This window comes from Gambusia affinis, linkage group LG04, assembly GCF_019740435.1.
Source record: "Gambusia affinis linkage group LG04, SWU_Gaff_1.0, whole genome shotgun sequence".
Lineage (NCBI taxonomy): Eukaryota > Metazoa > Chordata > Actinopteri > Cyprinodontiformes > Poeciliidae > Gambusia > Gambusia affinis.
In genome coordinates, this window is record NC_057871.1 from 26,112,604 (window position 1) to 26,123,532 (window position 10,929).

At 39.5% G+C, this 10,929-nt stretch overlaps 1 long non-coding RNA gene across 1 annotated transcript; it reads right to left on the reverse strand.

The window, feature by feature from the left end:
* Window positions 1–783: 783 nt before the first annotated feature.
* On the reverse strand, window positions 784–2,527 carry LOC122830283. The gene is made up of 2 exons (XR_006370501.1): window positions 2,424–2,527; window positions 784–1,252 (listed from the first exon to the last, which is right to left on the reverse strand). It is a non-coding gene; the product is annotated as an uncharacterized LOC122830283 (long non-coding RNA).
* Window positions 2,528–10,929: the final 8,402 nt, after the last annotated feature.

Sequence of the window (10,929 nt, forward strand, 5' to 3'; positions counted from 1 at the left end):
TGCCACCTACCCAACCCACATCTGTTAGAAGATGACTGAAGGACATATAAACAAGACTCAATTAAATTCAAACTGAAAGCAAATAAGCATTTCCACTTTTGCGCATTTTTGCTTTCCCTACCATGTCGTTTTTAAAAAACAAAACAAAACAAAAACAAATCTGGACTTGTAAACTCAACGTTTCTCTGTGAAGCTTAGCCTCAATTACTTCTAAGGTTGCTGAGGCTCACTGGTGATGACTTCTCCAGTTTTATTCTTCCCTCTCCGCTGTAAAAGTGCAAGCCAAAGACACCAACGGGCTCCATGACTTTCCCAAATAATCACATTCATCATTACATTGGCAAGTCTTAATGGCTAGTAATCATGCGGCGTGGAAAACTTGTGGCGAGAGTTTGATCCAATTCCAAAGCATTAGTGGTTCAGAGGCAGTGTTTTATAGGTTTATTTTTTCTGTGTGTTTTTGAATCCCGCTGCATGCACATAAATGAAGTGACATTTTGGAAGCTCCCCAGAGCAACCGCAGTCTTGGCCACCGAATTGTTCATTTTTTGGAGAAGCTGGAGGTTAACGGGGATGTTCCATCGCTGGAGACTCTTGAAGCATAATGCATCATTGATTCTAACAGGCCACTTTGTCACAGTTTGCATAATTAACCTTTCTTGTGTACCCAATTTCCACTTGAAGAGTAACATTTTCTCCGCTTTACAGAAGAAATAACCTTTTAGTGGTTGACAAAAAGGCACCAACGAGGTCAGCACTTAGAGAAATTATCCTGCTCTCAGATGGAAACAAGAGCTAAAATTTTTTTTATTGCACATATAATCAATGCAAATTCTTGCCATTGAGAAAAACTTTGTTACTGTTTCAAAACCTATAAAAACTGGTCCGAAACTACACTGGAAACAAAACCGCGTACACAAACAAGGTTCCACATGTCTTCCAAAAGAATCAGTACCGCTTAAACTTTTTCACAGTTTGTTACATTATAACCACAAACTCTAAGGTGTTTTTGTTGGGATTTTAGGTAATCCCATCCCAAATTAACACAAGGTAGCGCAAACTATAAATGGAAGGACAATTATTTATAGTTTTCCATAGTTTTTGTACAAATCTGAAAAGTGGTGGGCATATGTGTTCATCCCATAAGGCGCCGTTTTTTTAACCTTCTCATGGTCTTTGTGTGATGCTCAGGACGAGCACAGCAGATGTCATGGTCAAAGCTTGACCATGAAAAGGGTCAGATCGTCAGTTCCTGAAACCACACAAAACAAAAACTCTCATAAAAGCGCACACAGGGTGAGTGCGATCCCGCCGGACCGTGCACGTGCAAAACGCCTGTGGGGTCCAAATGACACCATTTCTGAAAACTAGAAGTTACAAAACACATGATAATGGAGTGGAGGGTCAACGTCTACCTGGAAGGCTTACAGCTAGGACAATGGATCAAATCAAATCATTTTCACGCAGTATATTTTACATTTCCAGTAAAAGTCCAGACATAAATCTATCGTAACGCAATTTGAAGTGCAGAGAGTTTTAGGCAGCAGGTGAGTCTTTATTGAGTGTGAGAGGCCACAACAAAACCAGGAACAAGTCTTTCTGGGAGCATTTTGAGCTATTTGTAGATTCTGAATGTGTGGATCCTACGCTTTCTAATAATGTCAAACACATAGAAATCAAAAGTAAATGAAGAAGATTTGGCCATTTGAATGTTGGCACTGTAGAAGCACGATTAGGGACAAAACAGAAAAACTGTCCCCAAACATATTAATTTACATTACTTTGCAATAACCCCCAGCATTGACTGTCAACAGGTATTACTGGAAGGTGTGCAGACAAAAGTGAGCTATTGCCTGGCTTACCTAGTTAGAAATATATATATATATATATATATATATATATATATATATATATATATATATATATATATATATATATATATATATTAGAAGTTTTCAGTTTTTATTCCATTTTTCCTGTAAGGCTATGAGCTCCGGTCTTGCGAGTCTTTATCACCTAGTCGCCAGTTTCTGGTCTGGTGACTTGTTGCTGGTTTTTCTGTGGCAGGAAGGTCAATCTTGACCAGATGAGACATCAGAGTCCATCTTCCATCTTCCTTTCAGTCTATCAAAAGCATTCTCAACAACGGCCCTTGTGCTGCAAAAGTTTTCAGTGCACATCTGTTGTTCTGCTGTCAGTCTTCCAGTCAGGAAATGGTTTTAAGAGTCAGTCTAGCGATGGAAAGACTGAGTCATCCAGGGTGTAATAGATGGGAGTCACTGTGCCAATGTTCCTGATAGGAGCTGGAATAAGTTTGCCTGGTTGACAAGCTTCTACAGCGTGGACAGTCTGAGAACCTTGGCGGTGTGCAGGATCCTCAATCAAGCTAATACATTCCAACACAACGCCTTACCAATGTTTACCTTTAGTAGCATTGATTCCTGCAACAGCATCCTCACATGTCAGCCTCCTTTAACTCTCAGATCTTCTGGCTCTGGTCTGCTCTACCTCTCCAGAACCAGAACCAAAAACGGAAAAGCAGCATTCAGCTTCTATGCACCAAAATTCTGGAACAAACGTCCAGAAAACTGCAAAACAGCTGAAACACTGACTTCCTTTAAATCTAGACTAAAAACCCACCAGTTTAGTTTCTTTTGAATCATAATAAATGAAACACTGACCACCAATGTGATGTGTAATGATGACACTTTGCAAAATATAAAACATTTAATGGTTTCACAATTGTCGTCTGTGTGGTGTCTTCAATGATTTTGTGTTTTTATGTTGTAAAGCACTTTGAACTGCTTTGTTGCTGAAATGCGCAACACAAATCAACTTGATTGACTGATCCACAACAGCAACATTAACCTCTTGATTAAAATACTCAGTATGATAGTGCTGTGATGGGCATGTGGCTGTGATAGCAGCCACACAGAGTGGGAGCCCTCACATGTTCTCATTATACATGCCCATTTCTCTAAGACTCTCTTCATCAGGCAAACTGACTTGTTCTGGTACCAACAATGTCTCTGCTGCACAAAACTCCTGCGCACAAACACACGTCATCCTGATACTGACTCTATCCTTTAAAGGCACAAAGTTTGCTGCACAGGTAGATAAGTGTTTGTTCTGCAACCACTGCTCGATTACATACTGCTTAATGGTTTCCCACAGACTTTTTCAGGTCTCTTCTTTTTGGAGCCTGACAAAAAAAAATCCACAGAGAGGTAAGTTCTACTTAAGAGCAGTTTTCTAACCTTCTAGTTTGCTTTCTTTGCTGCGACCTACATTTAACCTGAAAGGCATTAATCAGGGGTTTGTGTTTGTTGGATTCTGCCAGTAAAATGAGCTCTAACAAATGAAAATCAGATTCGAACTGCACACAGTCTGAAACGGTTAGGCAACTCACAGCAAGCAGCGGACATGTTGATCCAATGCTAGGCATATGTGAGTACTTAAGTGTTTTCTGGCAGCTCTGGAGAGCAGTTTCTGAAAACAAAACACCAACAGCGGATGAAAGACTTCATAAAAACATGCTGAGTTAAGAAAGTGCAAAAAATACTGGATTGTGCAAGATGAGAAGTAAAGAAAAGGGGACTGGCTGGACAAAACGCAGACAGAGAGACCAAGGGTTTTATTTTTAATTACACTAGAATTTACTGTGTAAATTTACTGTGCTTTGAGACTTATCTTCTTTATCTGCATATCAAAGGGACGAGGCTTTTCTCTTTTCCTGTTCTCCCAAAGAAGCACATGCTCGGAGTAGCTTCACCTTCTCCTTCAACTCTATTCACCCAACAATGCGTCCTCAACCGAAATCCACCTGGAGCGTCAAATCTTTAAATCCATGTACTCCAATTTTCATCAACTCCAAATCAACGGCTGCAGGTGGAGGAAGTTCAACGCACACGGCGCAGCCAGCGATTTATAAGGCCGCTAAGCTCTCCAGCTGGCAAAACTGGTGAGAACCTTCTGCAAGTCCTTCAAGACAAAAACTCAGTAGCCAGCAGCGGAGGGAAACGGGAGGAAACTTCTTATTCTCACTCTCCCTTTACACCAATAATTCTAACTGAAGCAAGTAGATTGTGATTATCCTCCTGGGAGGATCTGCAAAGTGGGTAAGGAAAGATTCACAACTACCACGAGAAATGTTATGGCCTTTACTTGTTTTAACAAGTACTTTACTTTCCCAGTTCATATATATGAGAAAGATATGTTGCAACAAAATAATGTTGTTTTTTTTTAAATAGTTTTTGAAGTAATAACTTTCTTCAGCATTTGAGATGTACCTCAACAATTAAAGAGAGCACCTACATCACATCTAGTGACACCCAAACAGCAGCAGAAACTGTCAGTGGTCAGCAAAGTTTCCCCACTAGGAAGCATTCATGGTCTCCATGGTAACTGAACACTGTGCTTTCCATGGATGATGGTAGCCACAGATTCGGGACAGGCTTCCTGTGCAGGCAGACCTACTGTTTCATCAATCTGCATAAAAAGAAGCTGCTTACTGCTTGGACATCCAACTGGAGTCAGATGTTGCTATGGAAATGGACAAAAAAAAATGGTTGATATTGTTAAATGTTTTAATTGTGCTTTAATCAGAGATGTATCCAAAAATGAAGGTTTTTGTACCTCAGTACGCAGACAGGACTTTCTTTATGGATAGTGTCACTCCTTTTAGCGTCTTCAGAGGGTCTTTTTCTCTGGGGCTGATGTCCACATTTTAAATGCCACTTAAACATCTCAACCCTCAAATACCGAGGAGGTTATAATAAATTCAAAAAGTTGATTCATCTGGACTCAACCTCATTCCAACCGCGGCGCTCAAATCTCTTAGTCAGCCCAGACTTGGAAAACAAACTCAGAAAATACACCGAAACGCCCCGCGAACCGTCTTTTCACACAACATCCTGCGGTATTTGTCAAAATCAACACTGAAGCTGCTCTTCAGCGCGTTTTTCCCAGTCGCTCCTGATCTGATGAGCTCATCACTCTGCGTCAGGTTGGCGGTGCGCTGGGTGTCGTCTTGCAGCTGTGCAGCATCAGGGCTGGAAATCCCCTCATCCACAGTCCGGGGCCTCAAATAAACACGAATGTTCGGTTTGTGTGTGAGGCTGGTGGCGCTTGTTGAGCTTGGCTGCTGCAGTGTGTATTTAGGTGCTCTCTTTAATGGTTGAGGTATTTGTGTTTGACTCTGGCTGTGCGATGCAAATGTTTGTTGTATTTGTGTCTGTCTAGGTGGACGGCTCCAGATCTGGATTCTCCCGGCCCATGTGGCCGCAGCGTGAGAGAGGAGGCGTGTGGCATGAAATGCGTCTGTTGAGTGGAAGGGAACACAGTAACTTCATACCGGCGTTGTGTTTTAATGCCTCCATCTGCGAGAGGAGAGTGGACAAAGGGAAAACGAGGACATGACCCTTGTGTAATAAAAAGCTGCTTGCTTTTATTTCCTCCACCATGATGGTAATCCTCTGTTTTAACCCCAGTGGCCCCCGCATACGTTCATACTCTACCTCAATATTTACACTTAGATCTACAGAGTCATTTTTCACTTTTTTTTTTACCTCCTACATCCTTAATTCCTCATCCCTCACTCACCCTCCCCCTTGCTTCTGCTTCCTCTTCTCCTTCACTTTCGCCCTGCTTTTCTGCCTTCCCTCCAAAGTCCTGGAAAGTTGCCCCGCTCCCCTCCAGCTACGACGCCCACACTTTCCCCACTGCTGGTTCACACAGAAAACTCCCCACACACGCTCTCGCTCTCTTTCTTTCTGCACATACACACGACAGGCGCCATTTGTTTCCAATTAGTGTTTTGTTTGCAGGTCTTCTCAGACACCTATGTGTGTGCGATTCAAAGCAGTCAATGAACGGTGGAAAAGGAAAATGAATTAGACTTTCCTTTGGCACACCGAGTACCTTTTAACTGGTCGTCCAAGGTTGACTTATTTTTTTTATTATTCCATCTTTTTTTTCTTTCTTTCTTCTTTTTGTATTCATCCTGCACCTCTAATTAGTTAACTACTTGTCAGTCAACCGGTGTGGGTGGTAATGGGACGTCCTGGCTCCTATAGGACAACTTTCCATTTGAAAAGCGATAAATTGACATACACGCAGCTTTGCAACTCTCACAAAGTCATAGACAACAATCCCAAAAGCAACAACTTAACGTTGGCTGTTTAACTAAACCACTACAGAGCTATTGAACAAATTTGAATATTACTGAAAAGTCAATTTATTTCAGGAACTTTATGACAAAGTGACGTTAAGTAGATTAATTACATGCAGATGGATGTTTGTAAGCCGTCGTTTCTGTTAATATTATAGATTTTCCATTTGCAGGTAATGAAAACAGGAAGTTTAAAACATAGAATATTATACCAGAATGTTAAAAAAATACATATATTTAATTCAAAATGTGGGATTAATGAAAAGTTTAGTATCTGTACTGAGCTTTAACAGGTATCTTTCAAAAGATGTTTATAATTTGACATCATGGCCTCATTTGAAGACATCATTGAATATTACTATATACTGTAAACTATTAAGTTGGCCATAACCAAGGCTGTATTTAATCTTTTCAGATGATATAATTATGGACTGTAATTTGCAAAATGAGAAACAATATTTGTTTGCTTGTTTATACTGGAAATATTACGTTACATTATTCAGTATCGATCAGTGATCCTACTAAAACTATTCAAATGTCACTTTTTTTGACGAGATGCTAAAAAACTGCAGCCCGTTCCGCAGATCAGAACCAGTTCTTGAACTGCTTGTTGAATAACTGTTACATAAATGACGACGGCGCAGATTTGGTAGGACAGAGAAACCTCGATGGAATACTAAAGGGGTGAACAATATGGAGATAGTTTATCTTAAGAGTCAGTGTGAGAATGGAATAAAAATAGCCAAAACCATAAAACCACGCGCAAAGCACTTTGGGAAAATCTTAATTCACGAGTGCTCTAAGACGTAGATGGATTTTAACAACAGAACAGATTTTCTGGCCTCAAACGTTTCATGAAACCGGAAAAAAAAAAAAATTACAGTAAAACCATAACAGTGAACACAGTCGCCAAACATTTTCTTATCTGGGTCGAAGGATAGACTCAATGCTGACTGGATGAATTTCTCGAGATGTTGTGGTTTTTTTGGGGGTTATTTACTTTATCCCATTTTGTTTATCTATTTACTTTTGCTTCCAGGCGGGGGGTCGTAGGGGGCGTATATTCCCACGATCTCTCTGGGACAGAGCCAAGAGGACTGAGGAGGAGGGAGGAGCAGAGTCACTAATATTTGTCTCCAATAACAGCTGTCCGCCTGACCCCAACCTTAACTTTCAATTTATTCACAACGTGACGAATCGCTTCTCAACCCAAACAGAGGTGAGTCCTTACAGCTGAGAAATGTCGTCACAGCATCAGTAATGACGCTCATAGACACACATCCAAGCTCCAAATGCTGATCTTTAAACACTCAAAGTTTTTTTACACATAAATTTAAAGGTGTGACATGAATATGGATACCAGATTTAAACTTGCAACTATATTTTGCTTCAGTTTCAGTTTCAGATCTTTCATTGTTTATTTTTGTAAAAGAGCTTAACGGCTTGGATGGGAAAACGTTAAGCTTCAAATCTTCCAATTGGATTTAGGCCTGGACTCTGACTAGGCCATCCCAACTCATGAGTATGAAATTCAAACTCTCCAGTACTGCTGAAGAAAAAAAAACGACTTTTCACAAAAGAGTGGGACAAATTCTTCCTCTGTGACATAAAAGGCTACATTCACAGAGTGGGAAAATGAGACCCAAATTAGATTTTTTAATGTTTTTTGCCTTATATCTAACTTTGTCGAGGCATTCTGAGAGTCCGATCTATTAACCCCGCCCCCAAAATCTGGCTTGTGCCACTTCCATATAAAATACTAAATCTGACTCGTATCTGGTTGTTTCGAAAGCGCCTGCCGACTGTAAGATCATGTCGCACTTTATCCGACTTTTACGTAATTGACGAGAAACTTGCATCGTCATTCTGCACCGGAAGAAACTGGATGCTGTAAATCTGTTGTAAACAATGGCTGAAAATTACAGCTCTGAAAGTTTGAAATTATGAAAGAAGTGTGTATGGGTGAAGCGCATCACATCACAATCCCACCACTCTTAGCTGCGATTACACGTCCAAGCAGACTTCTCTACAGGAGATGCAGTCAATGCTTCACGAAAGGACGTCGTTGTTAGTTGTGCTTTCTTTATCTTAACTTCCCACAATCTTGTAAGAATCTTGTCGGCTCAGAATAACTTTAAATCCGATCCGTAGATCACGGCGTCCATCACAGACGTGTGTGACTTTTACGTCCTGTCTTCTGCTCACACTCTGGGGTCGTGAACCGTTCACACAGAAGTCTGATTGCAGTCACATTTAACTAGTAGTGTGCAAAATATATTGGATTTCAGCAAACAAATTGGAACTTAGCATTGACACCAGCTGTGCACATAACTACTGCCACTTTATTGCCAGCTGTTGTCTGCAAAGTTGGCACGGCCAATTAGCATGGCGGCAATTAACATTTCACAAAGGACTAGGCTGGTTTCTATAGGCTTTTCCCTCAAAAACATTAAATCAACCTTATAAAATATATTTATTTTGGTTGGTTTTGTTTGATATTCAACATTCTTGATATAAAACTCTTTTTGTGGCCAACAAGGCAAAAGGAGAAGAAGTGCTCCACCACTTCGTAACTTTAAAAAATGGAAATTTAAAGTAAAAATATAGAAGAAAAAAAAACTGAGCAAAAGATACAATTTAATATGCTGGTATTGCTTAGAAATCTGTGGTACTAACACAGTTGTGTGCATGGAGTAAAAAGATTTGTTTTTGGGATGGTGAAGATCCAGAAGTAGCAGAACGTACTCAGAGTGAAGGAGGAAAGTCCCGTAACACGGAGGTGAAGAGAACGGGCAGCAAGGACTGAGTCTTGTTATTGTTGGAAGAGAAAATTTGGAGAGATTAGAAACAAAATGAGTTTCAGTCTGTGAGGTGGTGCACAGAGTGCCTCTTTGCTTCTCCCACTGAATGTCTATGTAAGTAAAACATCTGGAGAGAGGACAACACTTGGGAGTTTACTGCAGTAACACAAAGGTTTACCAAGCATTCTTGTCCAGTTTCTGGTTCTAATATTTCAGTGCACTTGAAATAAAACAAAACTAACTTGAAAGTAACTTTTCAGCCAGATAAATAAGTTTAAGTCAATAGATCTTGAGTATAAATACAATTTTTTCACTTAAAACAGATATCTAGACAAAATATCTTGTTTTAAGAGGAAAATAATGTGCCATTGAAACTAGTATTTTTTTTCTTGCTCTATATTTAAGTGGACTTATCTTGCTGAAAAGTTTCTTTTTAAGCTAGCTTAGTACATTTGAAATAAGTTAAACTAACTTAAAAGTAACTTTTCAGCAAGACACTTCAGCTTATTTTGATTAAATAATTCCTTAACACCAGTTCTACTGGCAGATAAATTAACTTGTAACCTGGGGAAAATGTCTGGCAGATTATTTCAAAAGTGAAATAATCTGCCAATGGAACATAAACTTTTTCATCAATATTAAACAAAGTTACTTGTCACTTAGTTTTGTCTTATTTCGAGCTTAATAAGATATTTGCACTGGAAACTTGACCAAAATTACTTGGTAAGATTTTGTGTTTGGGCAGTGTGGTTCAAATATTTCAGCACACTTGAAATAAGATGATTTTTGTGTTTTTGAAGTGTAGAAACCAGACAAAAAATACTTGATGTTTTTGCTGGGTAGCTGGAAAAAACTGCTAAAAAAAAAAAAAAAAAAAAAAGTCAATTCAAATTACAAAAACCCAAACTCCGTAACGCAAAAACCAAAACAATGGCAGAGTGTGGCGAAACATTTTAAAGTCATCTAAACCAAAAAGGATAAACTAAGACAATCTATTTAAAAATTGACCCAATAGGTTAGCTTCATCAGTATCAGCTTGTAACTACATAGATTTTACGTGTTGGGTCATTTAAGCTGAGAACAGCAGTGAATAGCAGCCACACACTGCAACTTTATCAGCTCTGAGAATAACATTAGGCAATCTGATAAGTCTAATCTAGATCTACCTGTCCTTTCTTTTACTTCCTTTCCTAAAGAAAGAAGAACAGAAACCCTGTTGGGGTGGGTGGTCTGTGCTGCAGATACACCATCTGAGCCAGGACTGTTTTCTCACCAGTGTTGTCTTTCAAATGTTGGCCCAAAGACGTGCAGCGGGCCATCGGCGTCTCACTGCTGAATCACTCCTTTGCTTTTAGCAGGAAAGTTTCTGAGGTTAATCCTGAAGGTGGATCTGTTGCCAATAATAGAAGTATGCGTGAAATGAAAATCCTGTGTGTGTTCTGTCTGAAAGGAACTCCAGGGAAAAAATATATTCTTCGCATAAAAAGAGCTAATTGAGAGCTCCTGCTATCAAAAGATGCAAAAAAAAAAAAAGTATACATATTTCATCACGTTGTAAATTTTTATGTGCAAATGTGATAATGAATTCCTGCGAACATGTTTTGACAGAAATCTGTCGGTTTCACATACTAAAGACGTCAACTTCAAAACCTCACGTTCCCTAAAGTAATATTTACATTTTAAAAAAAAAGAAAAAGAAAAGAAAGGAAAAGAAAAGTGGAGTCCAGATGTAAAATGAAACAAATACACAAGAAAACACTTCAAACTAATCTGAAGCCGACATGAAAGAAATAAAGATTGGGTGGTCTCATGTTTGAAACCGCCAAACATGGCCACAACCAGAACCACATTCTCTCAAATGATTTAAATTCACTGGTGAATGTTCGGCTCTTTGTTAAGGTAACCGCCGACTGATGAGCAGGATGTGAACAGCACAACAGAAACTAATGTGGCTCATCT